This window comes from Megachile rotundata, chromosome 3, assembly GCF_050947335.1.
Source record: "Megachile rotundata isolate GNS110a chromosome 3, iyMegRotu1, whole genome shotgun sequence".
NCBI classification, from domain to species: domain Eukaryota; kingdom Metazoa; phylum Arthropoda; class Insecta; order Hymenoptera; family Megachilidae; genus Megachile; species Megachile rotundata.
This window is the reverse complement of record NC_134985.1, coordinates 6,649,825-6,674,684: the sequence shown is the minus strand read 5'-3', so window position 1 is coordinate 6,674,684 and position 24,860 is coordinate 6,649,825. Positions and strand designations below refer to the sequence as shown.

The 24,860-nt window shown below is 33.2% G+C and overlaps 1 protein-coding gene across 2 annotated transcripts in view; it reads right to left on the bottom strand.

The window, feature by feature from the left end:
* Nucleotides 1–24,860, bottom strand: part of LOC100878605 (uncharacterized) — a 352,447-nt gene that overhangs the window by 194,351 nt on the left and 133,236 nt on the right. The window contains exon 2 of one of the 2 annotated variants that reach the window (XM_076530210.1): nt 20,629–20,679. The exons of the other annotated variant lie outside the window; for it this stretch is intronic. The gene's annotated coding sequence lies outside the window, so the exon portion shown is untranslated. The remainder of the gene's footprint in view (nt 1–20,628; nt 20,680–24,860) is intronic. 2 annotated transcript variants of the gene reach the window in all.

The window sequence follows — 24,860 nt, the reverse complement described above, 5'->3', positions numbered from 1 at the left end:
CAATTTAAAAAAAAATTCACCTTCCTGCACCCTCTAGTTTCCGAGATATTAAAGAAAATGTGTTTTCAACCCCGAACTTTGAGGGCTATTTTCACCCCCTCAACATGGATGTCCGCAGATATAAAAAAATACGTGTCAAATGATTTTTAAAAAGCTACAACATATATCAATTTCATTAAAATCGGCGTGTGACACCTTGGTGATGTCCCTTGTAAGTGCAACACACCTTTGGATTACAGACGATTAAAACGTTTTGACGTTTTAAAAATTAATGATGAAAGGAAATTAATTGTACCATTAAAATCAGGGGAAACGAATATACAGTATTATGTTACCAATGAAAAATTGTTCAGTATACTATATGAAACTCGCGCCAGAATAGGCCACGGAGGAAGAACACGTATGCTTAGAATGTACTATGTGTTTTAAATTCTTGGTCTCTCCTCTCAGAAAGAGAGGCGAAAAAGTTACGTCACCCTTGTGACGTTTTATAGCGACTGAATTACGGAGAAGAAAATATAAATCTCCAACATGTTCAACATTCACCATTAGTGCATGGTGAATGTCGACATTCACCGGTGTAAGTCCGAAATAAGGGTATTTAGCAAATATTTCGGACATACACCAAGCGACTATGTGAATGTCGACATTCACCGGTGAATTCGCCAGATTTCGGTCTTTCACCGTAACATGTACATTATAGGCGTCGCTTAATAAAGGTAAGATAAATCCCTTCTATGTAGATAGTAATTACATTTATCCTCTTAACAAACCCAAATAGTGAGAAGAAAACCCCTTCATTACGCTTCTTGTTTCAATTCTTTTTCGAATTATTTAGTCAGTTGAGAGTGAACATTCGAGTAAAGAACAGCATTCCTGTCAGTTTTGTTAACAACTATACTGCATATTAACATATAGTCATATATTTCATGAAATCTAATTTTAATAATTTTATATTGTATTATTTTAAATGCTTAATAAAAAGTACGGAAATAATACCGAAGTGTTCCACTGATGGATGACTTCCCTCTGTGTGTTCGTGGTGTGGAGGAGAGAGGAAGACCTCAAATGTCGAAGGATATCCTACGCGTATACTAAAATAATATTTGAAAAGGAAAATTATTAATTTCCAAATTGCAACTGTCATTTGACAGAATAGATCAAGATAAAATCGCGAATATGTTCTAGTAATCATCAAAAAGTTAAGAAATATATGCTTATGTTTCTGCTATGTTTGTTTAGTAAATAGTCAACATCTTGCAATATCCACACGTCGTGACATTGCGTCTAGCAGCGTAGCAATATCAAATAGAAAATTTGAGGGCTGTGCTTCCGAATGACCCCCATCGAGTTGAGTATTGAAATTTTGTGTGCATATACAACTTTTCGGGAGAATTCCATATCCGTTTTCAGAATCAACGAGTCTCTTACGGTTCGCGATTATAATATGTATAATATGTATAATCGCGAACCGTATGATATACACATTTCAAGTTAATTCCAATATTAACACGTTGAGCACCTTTTATACACCTTTCCTCCTGTCTTTTGAAGTGTGTATACAGTTCTGCTTGTAACGGCATCGTTGTTCTAATTCAAAAGGAACATAATAAAGTAAAACAAAATAATCCTCTGTTTCTTCTCCCCATCACAAATATCGTGTTCGCGCCGCCAAGTATTCGTCCGCTGCCGGCTAAGCGTAAAACATAGTAAATCGGCGTCGCGCTCAGCGTGTTAATGACGTTAGGTTAGGGTAGGTTAAGTTATATTAAGTTAGGTTAAGTTAGGTCAGGTTTTGATATGTGTATTTCACTTTTGCATTAGTGTTTCTATGAACTATTATATAAGCAATTCAAACATTAAAATACGAATATCTCACGAACCGTCAGAGTCCCGTTAATTTTGAAAACAGATACGGCATTCTCAAATTTTCAAAAGTTGTATACGCACACAAAATTTCAGCACTCAAATCGATGGGGGTCATTCGGAAGTATATCCAATTTGAGAAATCAAATGAAACAGATTAGACATGTATACATATGTACATGTGATAGATTGTGTAATTTAGATAGTAGGCTACAGACCACAGAATGCGATAAACACTATACAAGAAATATAACAAATACTATATAAGTTATATATAAACAATTACTTAATATAGAAATAAAGTTCATAACTTCTAAGCTAAATACCTAGTACATATGAAGTGATCAAAAAAGTTAAAATAAACATACATGTGAGAGAAAAGATAGAATTAAATAAAAGTCTATTTCCACACACCTGCCGAAGAAAGAACGTTACAATAATTGCGTTACGGCAAGAAAACCGTTAAATTTTCAATTTAATGTTGCATTAGGATTGCATACCTAAAAATCAGTTTTTAAACACCTGTAGCTTTAATTTTATTGATTACGTGCATTTTTTACCAACACGATCTTTAGAACTAAGGGCTTTTTCCCGATGTAAAAACACATGTGACCATAGCGGTACTTGGTCACCTTGGTCAACCTTGGAAATTCCCTAAGGTTTCTAAATTGTTGTTCCCGAAATGCAAACTAATTTCCACCCTGATTCCACTCGTGCGAAATTAGCCGTAGAAGGGTGGCATCAAGGGAAACGAATCTGAATACTCGAAGAGTCAGAAAGCATTAAGTGTTAAATTCGTTTGTACTGTTGTACGGAATTTTAAATAATGTAGCAAATGCTAACTTTGCCTTTCTACTACTGATTTATTTTATTTAATGTGTTGCTCTGAGATGTTACAAAAATTCTGTCTAAAAACTATCGTGTTGGTCTTTTTGTCAATTTTCGGATGTGGGTGTGTGTGCGGAGGTAAGAACTAAAACTAACAAAAGGTGGGAAAAATCCTTATCCAATCGTCTGTTTTTGGTAATGTCGGGGCTTGTTTTTCCCTTTCCTCCGGGTACATGTTTTGGAAGAAACCCAAATTGGCGTGCAGGTAGTCAGAATATTTTGCCTATGGTTTATGGTGTGTCTTATTGCCGAAGATTATGAGTGAAGTGACTAAAGCGGACCGTAATTTAGGTTTTTTCCTTGACAGTAAACATGGATATAAAAATTAGAAATTGGGAAAAAGACCCTTCCTGGTTGTAACATAACGGCGCTCTTAACATTAAGCATTCAGTTAATATAAATATTTTAGTTAGTATTTTATATAGTTATAGTAAAATAGCTATAGTAAAATCATTAGAGAAAACAACTTTTTCCCTCCAACGAGGGAGGTCCTCCTATCAAAATTTTTTCGGCGGCACACCCGTGTAAGAACCAACAAAACTTGAGCGACCAACGTTGTATTTAAGTAATTAACAAATAGTAACATTCTAAAATATCCAGAGCGTCACGCATGATGTTACAGGTACGATTCGGCAAAAAATCCATTTGGTTAAGTAGTCACCTCTAAACAAGAATGACTAGTAAACTGGAAAGAAGTGCGTACAAAGTAACAAAGTCGCAAAATACCAAAATCTCGTAGTCCAGGAAAAGTCACAGGTAAATAAATAGAAAATTGCATTAGCTTGAACGAGTGGTCTACAGGTGTGCAAATCTATAAAGACCGACGTACTTAACCTCTCGGAGAAGAAACTTTCAAAGCTAGACAGTCTTTTACAAAAGTTAATGACAAAGTCAGTGCAGTTCGAAGATATAATGGTTTCAAGCCTAAAAACATTTGTACGCTTTGTACTGTATAAAGGCAATAAATTACTTTATCATTTCTCCTTTTTTTGTTACGAAAGCTGTTTTAGAACTATTTTTAATTCACGATGACTAATAATTACGGTGTTCTTCATTTTGAAACAGTCTCAACCGACCCAGTCATAGTTTTCAACGCTTATGAATTAGAAATGTTTGAAAAGATCGTAGCCTTTAGATCGTAGGTCTTCACACAGCTTACATTGCATAGATTCCTAGACGTGTTCGAATTGTTTCACGAAAATTTAATATCTTTCGACGAAATCCATGCACGTCATTGATTATAAAAGTATACAACACAAAAAGATATTTAGAGAATTTAAGTCAAGAAATCGAACAGATAATACCGTCGATCTACTTTATCCTTCCATCTTTGATGAAAAGTATTATTCGAATATTGAAGAACGCGGGATACAAGATTAATTGAAACTCCATCTTGTATAAACAGTTGCTTCAATCTTTCAGCAAAAGGTATTGGCTATACTATTAATGTTCAAGTATTTATTAAAGTATTGAGGTAAGATGCAGCTGTTAACAGAGTTTGTAAAATAACAAATACTAAAAATTGTTTGGCACTCTATCTCTATATACACAATCAAAGAAAATGAATGTTGTAAATTTGCGTCACTAAATGCGTGAGAATTATCTTTCACACGTCTCTGTGAAAATTTGTAATCCACTAGAAGTTGAAGTGTCGCAGACAAAGTACGAATAGAATTGCAGAGTTAATGTTACGATAGAATGCTATAATAGAATTGCAGACTTAATGTTACGATTATGAAAATACATTGTGAAAGCTCTACTGTTGCAGGATAGTTTAATGATCCGAGAGTTTGCACTCGTTGAACACAATACATATACAATAGGAAAAGTTGAGGAATTGTTAACACAAAGCACTGAATAATCTACTGATGTTAAAATTCTCTTACTACTTATTGGCGCATTTTCTTTAACTGTTCTCATGACAAGGACTTCCTAAGTATCAGTTAGAGCAGTTGAAAGTCTTCCCAAGTCTCGAAGTCGTGCTCTAAATGATTTCACGTAGGTGTTAATTGACTTTCATCCCAATCACGTTAACCTGGCACTAAAAAAGTACCTCAAAATCCAATTCATATTTTCTTTATCTGTTTTCCTTAACTTTTTAGGTACGAATTTAGGTAACAAATACTTTAGGACTTTTAGGTATGAATGTGGTGCTGCTTCTCTGTACCGCAGAGGTCGACGCGAATTACACGTAAACAGCACTACAATGTGGGACAATACTGTTCTCTATGCGAGTACATAGAAATCAAATTTTTAACGATTAAATTATAATTTTTTCCAAAAATATAATACATACATATACTTTAATTTCTATAATCTACATTTTACTATAAAATACAAATTTCTATAATTTGTATTTTAGAAAATACACATAATATGTAATTTTCAAATGTTTCCAATATCGTGTACTCGTATTAGTGCAAACATGTACTCCGTCATATTCGAAAAGTAACAAGGGCAGATACAAAATATAAGAGTGAAGATTGTATCGAACTTATGAATACTAATAGAATTGTAACAAAAGCATTGATTTATTGATGTATTCAGCAATACTAAAATCAAAGGTAAGTAAACTGAACGTTTGTTAGCTCCAAACGCGATGGAAAGATATGTATGACCAGAACGATCATGCTTGGAACAGTGCTATTCTAACAGTTTCTCTTCGTTTTAATAATTCTCTTACGAGAATAGCACAAAAATGTAAATACACTGGCATCTTTAGAAAAGACTTTCAACGCATTTATTCATAACTGTCAACATGAATTTTCTGTAGATATGTATGTACAGATTAATTGTTTGTAGATTTTCGAGAAAGGTAGAGCTTTGAAATGTACCAAGTAAACTTTAAAATCGTATTTACAACGCATATGTGTGCGTCCAAAATAAAATGATTCGAACAAAATGGTGCTCTCTGTGAAAAAAGCTAACTGAATTATTCAATTTATGATTCGAGTGTCTAGCCTAATAATTGAAACCAATAGAGATGTGACTGCGAACAATCGATTTTCGTTTATGAAATTTATTCGGTGGTTTCAAATTAGTGGTTTAATGATTTTAAATTAGTGGAATTATTGAAATTAAAAGATCTTTGCTAGAATTTTATTCGTTTTGTTATTTAACCCTTTGCACTCGAGGTCTCAGGAGCGGAGGCATTTAAAATTTGTCTTCAAATTTGAGGACTCTGCTATAGAGACAATGCAAATAATTTTCATTTCATAATATAAGGACAAATAGGTCTTAGGACAATAACTTTTCTTTTAATACGCATATCATTTACTTATGTGAATATGATTTTTTTACTTCGAGTTACAGGTAATATAAATGAATAAAAACTTCGAGTGCAAAGGGTTAATTTATATTTAAGTTCATATATTTAAATTAGCGTAATTTAATTTCTTCCACAAAACATGAAAAATTAAATTGTCTGACTATTGCATGAGTACACGAGCCGCAGGAAAGCCGCTTATGAACCTCGCAAGCCATGGTTGTACTACTTATAGAACTATCTCCTCTAATGGGGAGACAGTTTAGGTACCATATAGTATTCAATACAGCCTAACTTGTAGGCCAGTTGAGTGTAACCTTAAAAGACCAAAGATTCAAGCGCGTTCCTGTGTTAGATACACTCTTATTGTTGATATTCACCTCAGAGTTCATTGTTAGGACACGAGCGTCGATGAGGATTTGTTTTGAGTATTGCTAACTATTCTCGTCTGATTTGTACACAATTTTATGAAAAATATTACGCTAGTTTAATTTGTTTCTTAAAGAATAAAGCATCACGCTAACGCAACAGAGAAGCGTGAAATAATCAATATTTATAACAAGACAAACGAAGCAGATATGACGAAGAATGTTCGATGAATAGTTCATCTAGAACAAGCATGGACGTAAAATAGCATAAATAGCGACTGCTTCATCGGACTTAATATGTATTTATGCGACTGTTTAGAGCTGAAGAGAATGCATACGGCTTCACCTATTTCCACCTTTAACGCTCTCTTGTTGTGTGATACAATTACTAGTTGCAGTCGCTTCGACCAATAATATGTTAAATTTATATTATGTAGATGTAGATATTATTTTATAGTTTACATTTAAATTAGATACAGAGATTATATAACTTTCATTTGAAATTCTTTAAAGCCAACATCGTGTGAAAGAAAAAATGACAAGTAATGTATGCTCATCTGTTTTCTGAAGATTACTGAACAAGTCACGATAAATAAATTGCAATTGTGCTTAACAGGTGCATTAGTGCACGTATATATAAAATATAGTTGTTAACGCTCGTGGTTGAAAATAAATTCGTTCGAGCCTTGTTGTGTATTGCACGTGGTGTGCCGACTAAATTTATTCTTATTATACTATCTATAATTAATTCCTTACTTGAAGGACCACTCCAAACTTGGAGACCATACAAAACTAATACGAGTTATTGCTGTTGCTAATGTTAAAAGTCGAATGTATATTTCTTACGAACATGAAAGCGCGGTATACGCGTACAGTTTTTACAGAATAAGGGTGAGGGAAACAATTCTTAATTTCTATTGACTATACAAAATGGAATGGAAATGAAAGCTTGAGTGACGTATGATGAGCCTGTGTTTTTCCCAAAAAGTGACCATAGCAAGTAATAAAACCAAGCAATACCTCGACATGAATAGAAACTAGAAATAACGGACTCTATTACTAAAATTAAGGTTTCTGGCAATCAGATATAAAGCAGTAAACTAAAATACTCGATAGAATGCAACGACTCCTTGGGTGTTATTGCTGCTTAAGGCGAAGAAACTAACCCTCGCTATGGGACTATATTCTTAAACTTAATAGTGGGCCTAAACAATAGTTATAGGAAGTTAGGACGTATAATATGACATCTTCTTCTAATACTTTATTATATTTTTACTTAAAAGCCACATTAACCTGATTCAATTCCAAGAATCATCCTTGTAAACCCATTCGTTACAATATTTTTTTAACAAAACCAAGGTTCAGTTTCTGAATGCAAACTGACAATGAGTTAACAACTAATTGAAGACGTTAATATACAAATATTTCTGTTCTACATTATTCTCTTGTTAGATCTAGTCCCACATTGTGCTTTAAAACAGAGAACATGTTACGAATAACTAATATATTTCATATTTGTATTCTCACACCAAAAATTATAATAGACTGAATTTGTGATATACAAAAATCATTCGATATAGGCAAATCTTTCGTGTCTAAAGCTTCGAAATATCTAGTGGACCATTTCCACAATAATACAACTAGCCCCTCAGGTTATTCTCAATATACTACTCACAGAAGTTACAGAGCCTAACATTTCGAACAACTTTTGCCAACCACTTACATTGATTAGGACCTCAGGTTATAACATAAACTTTACAACAGTAATCAAATCATTTTATTCAACTATGCACTGTACGTAAAACATGCTATTGAAGCATTTAAAACAAATTGACTCGCAACTAATCAGTCGAACCACGTTCGACTACGTGACCTGCAAAAATCGAAGAGCAGGAAATTCCTGTCTACTGACACTCGTCCACGCTTGCTTTTAAACTCTTTATCGAGCTCTTGAATATGGACAGAGCTTTGGCTCAATTTACTACTAATTATCTGCTTCTGATTTAGAAGAACGTATAGCAGACCTCTGGCCGTATTTGGTACTAAATGGACGTGAGACAAACCAGGTGTCTCACGCGAATTCGAATATGTGTTTGGTATTTGGAGTACCTGCTATAATATAGGTAGAATAAGAATAATATGTAGAGATTTTAAAATTGTTCGAAACGATTAAACGTATTTGAAACTACCAAAAACGACACCAAACACAATTACTGTTGATTTCAGGACGACCAACATCAATGACGATTAAGTATGTAGGAGTGTAGAATGTATAAGTGTAGGAGCGTAGAATATATATGTATAGAATAGCAACCACTGCGAAAATGCGTGTATGAATGTTGACTTAATGAAAGGAGCAGTGTGAAATAGGTCATGAATGTTAAAGTATGAAATGCTATGCGAAATGGTTGCTAGCGAACGGGAAAAAGTAATAATAGGGATTCAATATAAACACGGGATTTCAACGAACATAACGTGACGAAACGGCAAAATACGAATGGTTTGATTTTACGATTTACAATTTATGATTTATAGTTGAATACGTTAGTCATTATTTGTTCTTGTTGTCTTCTCTGTTGTGTTCTCTTAATAAAGGAAGGATAGTTTATAAAATTCTATTCCTACAAGTATTATTTTGAATTATGAGTTATGAAGCTTTTAACCTAGTTCCCACTGATTCTATGTACAAGTCGAAACTGATTAAAAACAATATAAAAACACGTTTTTTATCAGTTCAAGGTCAATAATTGTAAATTCTTATCGTCAGATCACGACCGAAATTTATGCAGACAATTTATAATATACACTCAAAATTTCATATTAAAAATGCCAAAATCACAGCTTATAGCGTACAGACAAACAAACAGACGATCATGTGTAGGTCGAGTCATCCCAGGAGCCCCGTTACGTTTGGCAAAAATATTGGGCATGAGCAGAGATCTGTAAAGCATGCATTTGAACTGAATTTAGTGTAGCTGCTATAACGACTATTTATGATGGCATACGGACGTTTGGCCGAGTTGTATCGAAGCGGTTATAACTACTAATTGGATCACGTAACGAAGAGACATTAAATGTGGGAACAGGAGAAGTCATATACATTATTTTCAGTTCTGAACAATACATCAGACACAAATATTTCAAAAATAATGATGTTAAAGGGGTCAGATTTTATGAAGAAGCGATAAAATTTAATTAAAGGTCACATAAAGAGAATATGCAGAAGCGCCGATATTCCTGTGGGAATAAATAGTGAAATTGGATCATAATGAAGTAGTCTCGTGTCTATGGATCAATTTAGAATGATATCCTGTTGTTTGACTTTTGTTGTCTTGCTCTTCCAGCATTTGATTTTGTATTGATAACACATGCAACTTTTCTGTATTTTATGTATTAATTTATTTCAATGTAGTTAATGTTAGAGTACGGTATAATTTATGGCGGGAACTAAGGGTTTCCGTGACGAAAAACAGTTTCTCTTGGGGCCCTTAGTTTCGCCTTGGGTCCTACTTTCACTGGCTTTCGCCTTCCCCTTCCATAGGGAAGCGCGCTAAGGGCGCACTGGAAGAGGAGGTCACAAAGAAAAGAATATTTTTCAGTTCGGCAGTTCAGTAAAAATATTAGGTCGAGTCATAAGTAACTTCCGTTTTTTTATCAGACATTTATTTCGTTCTCATTAAACAACAAAATTATATTATTTTATTATATATTCACCACTATTTTCTATAACCTTCTCCCATTTTCCTGGTAGTTTATCAATTCCTTCCTTGTAAAATGTGGTTGGTTTGGACTGGAAGAAGCTTTCAACAGCCTTGCCTGACTTGCTCTTCAGAATTGAAGGTTTTTCCATTTAAAAAGTTTTGTAAGGAGCAGAAAAGGTGGTAGTCTGTCGGGGCAAGATCTGAGGAGTAAGGTGGATGTGGTAAAACAGACCAGTTAAATTTGACTTCAACAATTCGTGGTGACTTATACCTTCATAATCTCACCATACACACAATAAAATCTATTTAGCTGCATCGGAAGTTACTTACGACTCGACCTAATAGTCAACCAGATTAGTTGGTTAAAGTTAGTTAGTTCAGACAACACAGACAGATTGTAGTAAAAACTCCACGCACACACAACTAAACATCCATACACGACACCATACACTAAGGCAAATAAATAGTTTTCCAAGAATCAGCTTGGTTTTCATTTTTTTCCAATTCAGCTATTGAGTGGTCCTTCGGGCATTAGCCGGCACTACTGTGCAATACCTTAGGGGCATTACAGCTTTTTTACAGTTAAATATAATTGGTATAATTTTCTTATTCTATCTAGCACTTTGCAACAATGATAAATTTCATATGCGTCCTTAAAATACAGGGTGCCTCTGTTTTTAATAAATTCATTTATTACTATAACTAAAATTCATGAATTTCCAATACCTGTTTTAATAAATTTACTCCTACTATTTTCGTGTTTTCATCCAACCTTGTTTTACAACTTATGATAACCGTTTTGCGACAAAGGCAATTTTGAACGGACTTGGTCCAAGCATGAAAAAATATTTGTTAACAGGTAACTCTGATGGCCAGAAAAATTAAAATATTTTGAGATTTTCTTTACGCAAGAATCTCACTATCCGGTGCCTGCCGGTTTCATTTATTTTCAGATATACAATACATTGCAATGCCAAGTCTTCGTATTATTATCGATATATTGTAATTCTTACTTTACAATACAATCTGATCTCTTGTGTAAGCAAATATTCCGTTGCCTATGAATACTTTGCAAATGACAATCCTTGCTTTTTACATTAACGATATATGCCCATCTTGTATAAATTCAACAAATAACTCTAATGCTGTCAATCAAAGAGTGTAATTTCAGTAAGCCCGTAATCATAGTGTCTTGTTTTTGTGCTCCCTCTTTCTCATTGAACAAATGCCTATTTTTTTAGACGTCGCGTCCAATACGCCTATAAGGCCTAAATAAGAAAAATCCAATCTCAAAAGATATGGTGTATTCTTCCTTCCGTCGTTATTCCTTCAGCTTCATTTTTATGAACGACAAAAAGAGGGTAGTAGAGTTCTTAATGTTGTTGAGGGAGCAGAGGTAGAAGGAAAATTTTCCACTCTTAAGATACATAGGGATAACACACTTCAATCACACGAGCCTAGTAAGTAAGTCTAGACAAGACTCGTAACAATGTTTTTTTTGTAGTCTTTTTTTTTCGATTTTCTCTTTGTCGAAAAAAAAGTGCATTTGACACAAAAATTATTGTTTTATTCGTGTCGAGTATCGATATTGATCTGCGTACTTCCCGGGCCTTACTGGAATCGATGACTACTTTTGCAGTATTAAGCGGTGCATGTTATCCAAAAACGTAGATTAAGCGTTCTAATGAATATGTTTATTCAAACATACGATCTAACAGAGTAAATTTTACATACAATTTCTAAAAAAAATAGCAATATGAAACCTACTAGGAGCAGAGTTATTTCAGTCTAAAAAGAAGTGAGAATTTCAACACAACCCAGTGAAAACGTAGCAGACAATAAATAACAATCAAGTCCCTTCCGGACCGAAAATTGAAGGTCTTAAAAAGACACATATCTCGCAGTAGGTCCAACAACTTCCTGACGAGAAACCTGATAGCGGCACCAATCGATTCGAGCCGCTATCCGGTGAAAGTGACGTGAAATTCAAAGGAAATGCTATATTGAAGATAGCGTCAAGAAAAAAACAAGAACTTTTCAGCTATCGATTTGCACCATTAGCGGACTATCACTAATATAGTAAACTCTCTTAATATCCCTAAAATTGCATTCGCTGTGACAGAAACCAATAATGAGAATCATTGTATTTATACAAACTCCGTACCACCGAATAATCATAAAAAGCTTGAATATTAATACTACACATCCGTCTCACAAAGGGAATCATAAAGGGAATAAGAGGCAACTTCAACATCCGGGATATTAAAATAGTGATCCTGGACCTGCAACTCTCAAATGTACAACTAATGAACCTGTTGAAATCCAACTTCAACAAAGTTAATCCAAAAGTTCCACCGCCTAATTCAACTCTCACACGACAGTATGACGGCACGGTTATTCAAATTTCTCGTTGATCGTACAGCAGCCGACAGATAATATCTCGAGCACAAGAAATCCTCTTTCAGAAATCAATATATTATCTGTCGACTAATGGTAATATCGCACAGTTAAAAGGCATTCAAGCCTGCCAAGCTTCGCAAGCTATCTTGCTCACTCCAGTGTTACTTGCTTGAGCTGGCTTGCTTAGTGCAAACACATCTTTTGTCCCTACAGTGTGAAGTGCGTGGTGTGTGCGTAGCTCGTGAGATAGGGGTGTTCCTATCGGTATATTAAGTGGCAGCACGTTATCTGTCGGCTAATGCATATTGGAAAACTATCCATCTTCCAGTGTCGAAAGTGTCAGCATCTAAACTAGCATCAGCAAGTTGTAATTCATGCCGGAGTGCTCTGACGTGCCAGAGATGAACTCAAAGTCCGAGTACTAACGTGGGAAGGCACGTCCTACTCTAGTGATTTGCCAAGGTCAGATAGTCGAACGACATTCGACGGCAATCAGGAATCCCCGCCATTCCATGCCGGCAGCCATGATTGCCTCTCCATCGGTCTCCCCACCATGATGTAAATGCTCTTCAGTAGTATGAACTTAGCTTATAGTATAGTCTAACGTAATAGTGTTCATTCAGCTGCTTTCGTGCACATACTTTACACCGTGCTAGAAAATGTCATATCAAGCATCGATGAATTGAGTGCACTCAATTTCATGGATTTCATGGACACTCTAAAATCGCGCAACAGAAAAATCAACCAGCTCTTAGATGTACTAAGTGTGATCATAATGGATATGAAGGTTGTCTTTATGTTTCTCTTGCCGTAGGGCGAAATACAGAATAGAGGGTGAAGCATTATCAAGCTACATGAAAAATCACATTATCCGTCAAAGAAAAAGTTTATCTCAAGTAGTCAGAGGATTAAGTGCTTAGCTTCATTACAGGACGTAGACAATATCGAAGTTAGCGTATTTTAACATAGTGCTTACTCACGATCTGATTGGATATTTAGACTTAAGTATAATATCGATGATATTTCATGGCTGGTGATTTTAATGCTAAAAGCATAGTTTTGGACGACAGTTCGGATAATTAATGAAATAGATTTGAAACAGTAGGCACTAGCGATAAGTTTGAAAATTTGTACATTTAATGTGTAAATTAATATTTAGAATATTATATTAAGAATATATAATAATAATAATAACAATGTATATATTCTACAAAATATTACCATTTTAATTTTTTTTATTAAAGATGAAAATAATCAAATTAATATATATTTAAAATTTAGTCCAGTAATAATTAATAATAAGAGTAGTAAGTAATAATTAATAACTGAAACATACCATGAATACTGCCTAGTTACTGGATCACATAAATATTTTCAGATTTTAATTAATTTAAAACATTTTCTTCCACAAATATAGATTCTTATTTTATTTGAAATTGTATCCTTTCCGATAAACGTATTCAGTTATTATTATACATTGACGAAATATAAAATAAATTGCAATTATCATAACTGCTTTCTTAATCGCGTAACCACTAAGACATTTACTTTAGTTCCAAGACATCTATTCAAAAATACATAGTCAGGAACATTATCTGCTCAGTATAATGTTAGAGTTAACAGTTTTGTTCAGAAACGCCTTTAGCTACTTTCCTAAGATTTGGAAACGCATTAAGGTCTCGTTTACTCAAGAAAAAGCAGAGGACAAAAACCATAATGACTACTAGCTACGACCCAGTAAGCTATCATTAACACGGTCACTTTTTAGGCGTGATGTCCACGTACGTTGCAAAGAATATCACGTTCATCTCGACTTACAGTATATCACGTGCCGCGTACCATATGTGATACAAATTTAACTAATAGAATACTCTGCAGTATTCCTATGAACAGAATATTCCGATACATAAATTTAACTAATAAAACGTGTCGCTTTTGAAATACTCGTACGGTCATATTTTTAGAATTACTTGCATTGAGCATCGCAAGTGCTTTCGTAAGCAATTAACATTTCTGAAATATACGTGTCATCAAGCACTGTATAACACTCTATTTATTGTAAGGTTAGGGTGTGATAATTTACTTTCTTCTTTACTTCTAAAATTCTTTACGATAGCAAGCAGAGTTAAAGTAAACTCATCTGAATATTTGGAAATTGACTATTAGTAGAAATAGGAGAATGAAGTATAGGCTGAATAGAGTGGTAATACCTTTGTGCTTGACAATTTTTTTCCGAGAATAATGTGATCTTAGAAACAGAAAATATTATTGTTGATAGACAACAATCCCTACTACCAGTTTATGTTTATATTATCAAAGAAAATATTTTGCGTGTGATAATAACCAAGATTTATACACAATACAGTATAGTCTCATGAAACAGTGAAGACTAGAGTAAAGACATGAATGTACACTATTGTCTAACCCCTTAGGCACGGCTGAACTTTACCCGGCGCTGCTTCTCTGTACGGCGAAGTCGAAGCGAATTACACGTACATACATATATGATATAGGTAGTACTACAATGTGACATGGACAATACTGTTCTTTACGCGAGTACATTGGAACACGATTTTTGATGATTAAATTATAATTTTTCCCAAAGATATGATTATACTTTAACTTTGATAATTTACTTTTTAAAAAATTTTAAAAAATATGTAATTTCCAAATGTTTCCAACATCCTTTATTAGCGCTAAGAGGTACTCCCATGGGGCCTAAACTTGGGGTTAGTTTTTATTTACATGTAATGTACTTTCGTGGGATTTGTTAATACTCTTATAAAATGTGATGGAGGCAAAAAGTGTGAATCAAAACATATGAAAACGATTATTGAATTGAAACGGTGAGCGAGTGAGCCAGTAAAGGAGCCACTATAGCGGCACTATACAAGGATGGTCTGAAAGTTTCCGACCTCAACATGATGATAGGAGCACTCGTCAATAAAAGCTAGTGAATGTAGTTGTGCACCTTTTGACAGTTACACACCAAAGTTTCAGCCTTTTTGGACGCGCAGTTGTTATTTGACAATCGTTTGAGTGAGTCGATGTGAGTGTTTTTGTGAAAATGGAAAAAATTGAGTATCGAGCTGTCATTAAATTTTTGTTTTTGAAAGGCAATACGCCTACGCAAATCAAAGATGAGTTGGATTCTGTGTATGGGGACTCTGCACCATCATTTACCACAGTGAAATTTTGAGCAGCTGAATTTTAACGTGGCCGTGAGAGCTTGAAAGGCGGTGAACGTTCGGGACGTCCAAAAACTGCAACTACTGATGATAACATCGCTAAAGTTCACCAAATGGTGCTAGACGACCGCCGAATTGAAGTGAGAGAGATAGTAGAGGTTACGAAAATGTCTAAAGAAAGTGTTTGTCACATATTAAACCAAGATTTAGGCATGACAAGGCTGTCCGCGCGTTGGTGCCGCGTTTGCTCACGTTAGACCAAAAATGTGTTCGAATGAACATTTCCAACGCTCTGTTGGCGCAGTTTACGCGCAATAAATCCGAGTTTTGCGCCGATTAATTACTATAGATGAAACTTGGATACACTATTATACGCCCGAAACAAAAATACAGTCAAAACAATGGACTGCAAAGGGGGAACCGGCTTCAAAAAAAGCAAAAACTGTTTTTTCGGTTGGGAAAATGATAGCGACTGTTTTTTGGGATAGTCATTGAGTTATCTTAATCGATTATCTTCAAAAAGGAAAAACCATTACAGGCGCATACTACGCATTATTACTTGACAAGCTGAAGGCAGAAATTGCGGAAAAACAGCCACATTTGCAGAAAAGGAAAATCCTGTTTCACCAAGACAACGCGCTGTCTTACATCTCGGCGGTTGGCATGGCGAAAATCCACAAATTACGGTTTGAACTGCTTGACCATCCGCCTTACTCACCAGATCTAGCCACAAGCGACTTCTTTTTGTTCCCTCATCTAAAAATTGCGTTCGGAGGACAGAGATATTCGTCAAATGAGGAGGCAATCACCTTCGTGAACAATTATTTTGCAGAGAAAAACGCCAAGTACTATTTGGACGGGTTAGAGAGATGGGAGCATCGCTGGGAACAGTGTGTAGAGTTACAGGGAGACTATGTAGAAAAATAACAAAAAATTTTATGAAAAAATGTCTTGTATCTTTGTTAGGTCGGAAACTTTTCAGACCACCCTCGTACATGTATAATCTACGATAACATTCGCGAAAGACATTATAGTGGACCATGGTACAGGGAGATGGTATCCGCGAAAGCCACTATAATGGCCCGGTGTTAATGGCCACTATAATGGCTCTTAGGTTAGATGAACAAATTTTTAAAAATTCTGTTGCTCACTGAAATTGTTTCCTATCCAAAACTGGAATTTATTTTAAAAAAGATTCTGTGTCCTAATACTCTCTAATAAATGTTACAGAAATTAACACAATTAATAATTATTAAGAGCAAAATTATTGTATAACAACGAATTGTCGCAAAAAAACACAACTAGAATTTTCAAGGTGACAAACACATTAGCGCATAAATTAAAAAAGGTAATTTTGACGACATAAGCAGAAATAGTTAAAATTAAAAAATTAATTTACAAAGGAGACAAATCGATGACGATATAACAGATTCGGACAGATTGCTTAAGACAAACAAGTGTAAAGTTCGTTTCGATAAAACTGAACAGCATAACCTCATGTTTTTATATGATACAGCATCCACACTGCAGAAATTATACAAATTTTGCTGCGACTAAAACAACAGAAGTTTTACGATGGCTCAGCAGATCTCTGTATTTAAACAGTACTAAGAATTGTAGAGGAATATTAATAAGGCAAGAATATTCTTCCAGGAAATGTAGCAGCAGATGAGCTAAAACGTGCTTTGAAAATAAATGGAAATGTTTAGAACAGGAAACAGTAAAAAAATTCTACAGAACTCTTCTGAAATGAATGTTAGAGTTTATGCAACGTAATGGTAACACCACACATTACTGACAAAGAATAAAAATATCACTTCTGTGTGAATTATTTCCTGTGTAAATTAAATTATTCAGAAATTTTTTGGAAATATATACTTTTATGCGTGTTATACTCTTGTTGCGTGTGACAGAGCGTATTTTCTACAGGGTATTTTCGAAATGGTCATACAACCGAAAAGGGGTTTACACAAACAAATATGGCAAAAATATACGATACAATTTTTTCGTATGTCATTTCATTTTTAAACAGGACTAAGTTTGAACAGTATCGAAGTATTCATCAGCACTTTCAAAATTAATAAATGTTACTGAACAAATAAATCCAATCATTGATACTACTACAGTCCGTTGTCAGTCATTACATTGGAAAAATAGAGTTCAAGCCGCTAATCCAAATTTAGTCTGTAACTATACTGGTTGACGTCGAGGGATGAAGTTTGATGTACTACTTTTTAGGCTAACGATGAGTTATAAGATAAAATTGGTTTGAGGTTACGTTTGATCGCCTATTCCATTATAATACCTCTTTTCCATATAATAGCAGTACATGTAACATCTATGTATTATGTTAAATTTTCTTTCTTAAAGAGTAGATATATTTCACTTGAAACATAAATAACTGTTTGAAAACATCCATTACATAGAGTGTTTTCGAAATGAAGGTACAACTGAAAAATGGGTGAACTTACATGAAAAAATAAGGCAAAAACATACAATATAATTTTTCCATACGTCATTTTCGAAAAAACTGAGGTTGAACACTTTCTTAGTATTTATAAACAAAATTTTGTTTACAGCACATAAGGTAATAAATGCAACTTTTCACCAATTTGAGAATTACTGAATATAATTAAAGAAATAAATAATTGTATTAAACTAATCATTAATATAAGTAACCTTAGTTATCAGTCATTCTTCATAACATTATTGATGTAGATACTAATTAATGCAATGAATTTAGTCGATAATAAGAACATACATAAATAATAAACCTAGTAAAGTAATATAAGGCAATAAACTTATTTTAATGATATTAATGATATCTGCTGACTTATAATAATTGTTCACTATAGAATTAAGAAACAATTCGTTTATTTTATCATTTTCTACACTGTGAACAAACTTTTATACAAATGCTTCAAAAATGTCTAAATTTCATTTTCTTAAAAATGAAGCTATGTACTAGAAAATTTTATTCCATATATTTACTTATTTTTGTCACATTGATTCGTTTTTAGATTGAACCTCCACATTTTGAAAACACATGGTATAATTTTTAATTTCTACAAGTGTAACATGACTCTTAAAAGAATATTTCTTTCCGTGAACATTAACGCCTTATTTGAAAACAGAAAAGACTACCATACAACACAAATTTGTGTGATTTTATGCGGTGTTTTATAGTATTGTCGTTGAATGTGTGAATGCATTACGTAGAATTTCACGTGATCATATTCCAAAGCAGTCAAAGTCGCTAGCAAAAGTAAATCAACGAACGAGCCGTAAATAAAGTAACGCATAGTGTCAGCAATGTATACAAAGTGATGACTCGCAATGTCGAAGAGTGATATAAAATTAACACTTCACTTGAGAATGAACGACTGAAAAATGTATTTAGAAAAATTGAAGTGAAGTTATGCTCCATAGCAAATGACGTTAGTGCAAATAAACAGTATCGTTAACAAAAGAAATTCAAAAAATAGTGAAATGTATTGTATTAGTCCGAGATTTATGAGGTGTAAGTAGGATAAGCACAAATTCCTGTGCAGATTACTTGTTCTCGAAGTCATCCAAAGTATGGAAAGATGTTTGGCAAATGCCCCAGGCAGTTAACTTTACATTAGCTGTGCGTATCTACGAAATACATAGCTGACTTATTGCAAAATAATTACCTATTTAATAATTCTGGAAAATGGAAATTTATATGCAGTTATCGGCGGATTATTTTTCAAAGCCCTTCCTAGAAAGGCAATCAGCAGATTCACTTTTACAACTAGCCACCATAAAATTGATGACTGCCGAGTTTGTAGCTTGTTCTGTAAATGTTTAAAATTACATGCAAACATCATTTGTAATCAATGTTTTAATACGGAAATCAATGTCAGCGATCCCTCCGATTAATTTCACAAAGTTGTAAAGTATTTTGAATAAATAATGTAACCTTTAACCTTAATTTTGTCGATAAACGTACCAAAATTTGACACATAAGAAACGCATCTAAAAATTAATATAAAATTTTTATAACTTGATAAAACTGAGCAAATCAAAAACAGAGAAAAATAATCATAAGAACTTTCATATATTAAAATAATAAAAATAATATAAAAAAATGCATTTATTTATAAATTATGACTAAATAGATTTACTCAGAAGGACAAAATATACATTGTCTGATAATAATACTTATCTGACTGTAGATAAATAGTAAAAATCTACATCCGTAAAAGAAAAAGTTATAAATTAATTAAAATCTGAAAATGTTCATGTGGTCTCGTAATTAAAAAGTCATGGCATCTCTTAGTAATTAGTTATTTCTATCTGAAGTATAAAATATATGTTGATCTAATTATTTTCATCATTTACTAACAAAAATTCAAAGCGATATTTATTTAACAAATCTAAAACAACTTTAGTATTTAAAAAATTATACGAGTATATCTGTAAATACTGTTAGTAGTTTTTGAACGATTGAAAGACAATGATGTTACATGGAAACATCTGAAAGCAAGAAATGTTTATTTTGAAAAACTTATGTGTCTTGTAATTCATAAACAATTATTTGACACGTACTTTTTCTGTCTATCGATATATATGTTAAGAAGATTGAAATAGTTTATACATTGCATAAGAAACGTATTTCGTTTAATATCTCAAGAAGTGTTAGTTTTATTACAATAGTGCAAACATAAAACTATGTCTTCGTTATGAAGAATTTATATAGTTATTTATTAAATTTGTAGTTAAAATTTAAAATTAATTTAATTTGCAGTTAAAAGCCAATCCATGTTTCTATAAATCCGTGCGAAAAAAACATGGAATACGAAGGCGCAAACTATAAATAAAATAAAATTTCCATTTTCGTATTATAAAGAAATTACTAATCTTTAAATACAATAGTCTCGAAAGTGAAGGTGAATATGAGAAAACATTATTCTATATTTTTTGCTTACTTTTTTTACGTAGAATCACCTCTTTCCCGATTGTACCAGCTCCGAATCACCCTGCATAATAAAGACATTTGTAAGTCCAGTAGAGGAGGATAAGAAAATGATGCGCACAATAAAAATCGTTATTTTTACAAACACATTGTAAATATTACAAATTTGAAGAGGTTAGTACGTGTATTAACCATTCTGTTTTAAGTGTGTAAGATACTTCAGAAATACAATAATATAATAGGAGAATTTGTAAAAAAGTTTGCCCATGCATTTATGCATGCTCTTCAACCTTGCGAGTAATGATGCGCATAAGTTAGTAAATAATAAGCGGCAGAAATGAAATTTGAGAACGGAGTCTTGAATTGCAAAATATATATTTATTTTAAGTAATAAAATTACACTCTACAACAACCAAGTTTCGTAATCGCCACTATGAAATTCTTATAGATTTTTGCGAGCTGAATCAGCAAACCGTTTGTCTCTAGGTCATAAAGTTTTTGAGAAAGTTAATGCTAAAGAAAATTACAAATTTCCAACTTTGGAAATTTTTTGTGCTTTTACCATAACAGTTATTTAGTGGCCTTTTACAAGAGAAAAATCAGTGAGCTTTCCCAAACAAAACGATATAAATTGCTTTTACATTGTAAATATTTAAAAATGTTTAAATAATGATCAAAGTAAGAAAGACACCAAAAACGCAGCAATTTTTCCTGATACTTTTCAATTCATTTAAAGAACTATGGGTCTAGGCGAAAATCTAATCATGGTACATGATAGAGTAGACATTTCTGCTGCGGAAAACACCAAACGAAGTTACGCATGACTTTCGTTTACATTTTACAAGGGAAATAGATCGATAAAACGCGCGTCGCTGTCAGTGGAGTTCTATGATGGTGCGTCGTACCGTTCAGTTATTGCGATGCGCCAATACAGCAGAGCAGCGTGACCATCGCGCCATCCAGATTAAGGTGAAGTGGGGTAAGTTCGTAAACGGGGCAAGTGCGTATACAGGCTAATTTTATTACAATATGAGCGAAATTTCTCCATTTAGTATGTTTGTGTCCTTGTTTTGTTTCACTATATCCCCTTTTATATTTCAGCTAAGAGTACTTGTTTGCAGTATAGAGTACTTGCATAATGCAGGAAAAAGCATTTTATAGCAGATTTGTTAATAATTCTGCTCTTGCCCCATTGCACATGAAATAAAGTTTCAAAGTATTTAACTTCAAGTTACGATCTTCCCCCATTTTCGGGGAAAGTACAGAGTAGTTGACATTTTAAACAATTTCCTATCAAAATCAAAATCTATAAGAAAAATTAACGTCTGACCGCACGTTTATATTTCGGAAGCGGCTATAAATATAGAAAAATGTATCAGACAAAAATTGTAGGATATTAACCCTTTGCCTTACGATTTAATTTCCAACTATGCATGCCATAAACAACAATAAGATCGTTTTGTTTATGTCTCGCCTGTCAGTACATCATGTCTCTGATGCGTCCTATTCATGTTTGGCCTGATACATTTATCACGTTTCTGTGACGTCATTGTAAGCTAAGGGGTTAAATGGGATATCAGACGATGGCAACAATTTCGCGTTGGATAGCTGTTTTAAGGTCACGCGAACGTCATCTTCAGTTTCCTAAATAAAGCTTCAAAATTTTTCTTGTATATTCCTGTAGCCCACGTCGGGATGTTTTCAAAACACTATCTATGTTTGTTTTTCGTGCAAGTCATTTCCAAGATATGAAGTTTCAAAGTTGACACACAAGTAGCGTAAATCTGATCATGCAACCTTCGCACGGTACACCTTGGATAATATGAATTCAGACAATATGATAACTTTGAAACTTCATATCTTGGAAGCGACTTGCACAAAAAATAAATACAAGTAGTATCTGGACAAGGACTACAAGAATATACGATATAAGATACGGGGGTTCTATTTAAGGGCTGAAGATGATGTTCATATGATCTTCAAACAACCATCCAAGGTTAAATTGTTGCCATCATCTTATGTCCTCCTTAATTTGTCTGAAACTTTTTTCCATACCTAAAGCTGTTTTCGAAAACAGTGCTGGTGTTGGAATTTAGAAATACCCTATATACGAAAGTCACGTTTATAATTTACTGAAACATTTCTCTAACTTCCTAAATTCACGCATGCAACATATTTCATCCAACTTTATGAGTTTTCAGAGTTTCTCAAATGAAACTGAATTTTATAAAATCTATTGTATCAAACACGTTCAAATATGTTTGAACAGTAATCAAAATGAAAATGACACTAAAAGTCCGCCAACTTTCACGAATATTTCTCAATATATATTTCCAATTATGAGAGGAAATCTAATAGTACCACGCAATAGGGTAAATTCATTTTCATCAGAAAGCATGAGGGGAAACATTTGGTTGTTTGTCAACACACGATGTTTTCTTATGTTAAGTATCGTCGATGCTAACCGCTGTAAAAGTAATTTTGCAAAACTATTTCATCCTTTAATTTTGTTTCAAGAGATTCATATAATAATTGCTATGAAGTATAGCACTGCTATTGTTTCAGCAATTTCAGAATTGAAATTTTACATTCGTTTCTCAAAATCAAACTTGAAACTAAAACCAGAAACACGATTTGCAAAATTTAGATTCAGTTCATAAAAATCCATGCAAAACAATTAGAGAAAATAATGTTCTAACAAAAGGTCTGTCAAACAGTGTCAATAATTGTTGTAAATGAACAAGAAATGTGATACTGTTATCAGTATTTTCAGTATTTTCATATTTATTTTCTGCTTTTTCCATAGACAGCTTTTTTGATACTGTCATAATGCCAAACGTTTTCAACGGTGCTGAAATGTGCAAACGCAACATTGCGTCAAGGGATTAACTAAAAATCAAATATGGGACACAAGCAAAAGGCTAAAGGTTATAGTAAATATAGGGTCAACATACTGAATAACGTTCAAAGCGTCGAATGTCCAATGTTCAATTACCGGTATTAATTAATATGGATTACGTGGAGTCTAAGTATCTCGTTTTACTCGCGATTCATCTCTGTTCTGTATTCTGCGAAATAACGTCACGTTCATGTAAATCAATCCTGGTTAAACAGGATTGAATTTTAATTTGTTTAAATTAATCACGATGTGAAGTAGCAATAACGACGTATTCTGTATTTTTTCTTTATGTAAGAACAATAACGATGCATTCTTCATTTCTTCTTGTAATAACAAGAATAAAGTATTCCTTATTTCTTCTTTATTTTTCGATATATTCTTTATTTTTTCTATCTGTATATACTTTATAATGCAATCAATAATGTTAAAAATTTTACTAATTTTTCAGGTTACAAAAAAATGTTATTAAACTATAGAGCAAATAAAATCAAGAATAGTAATATCTGTAATTCACAGTTCTTTGAGGACGTAAAAATTAACTTCGGAGCAAAAATTCTCTTTTTGAAAATGATGCGTAAAATATAGAAAATAGAAAAAATGTATCAAATAATAGTTTAATGGTTCAATAAGTGAACAAACATTTTTGAAACTTTTCTTAAAGTAATTTCCTTTCAAATTTTACAAAGGTTATAGGGTTTATTATACTATTAAATTTTGAATAAAAACATTGTTAAACGTTATTTCCTGTATTTTTAAAATTATATACTACAAAATATTAAGGGGACCGAAAAGTATTTAACATTTCTTCAATGACTTCAAAGTTTTTCAATGAAAAATCGAAGGACTTTTTTAAAAAGGGAATCGAACAATTGCCTTTACGCTGGCAAAAAGCATTAGAAAATGTTGGAAATTATTTTATTGACTAGCATTTAAGATTTCTTTAATAAATAAATGTTTTTTGAAAGTAAACGAAATTTTGATTACTTTTTGGTACCCCTAATAAAGATATCCATTTCACATTGAGGTTAGTTTTCTCGGGTTTAAATTGCACATGAATCGTTCATATTATTTTTTTTGTCTTCATTTAATTTATAACTCAACGTTGAGGTTGATGAATACACGCTGAAATAACTGGAGGGTTAAAAATAACTAGGTGGAATTTACATGCGTTCACGGTAAATGTTAGTTGAAAGAAAAAGAAAAGACTATTCAGTATAATGATTAATATATGTATAACTGCGTAATTTATGCATGGTCTTCGCACGAGGGAACGAAATAGACTGCCAATTTACAGATGCCGTTGCACACATACATATGTGCAAGATCCAGACATGGTTACTCCAACA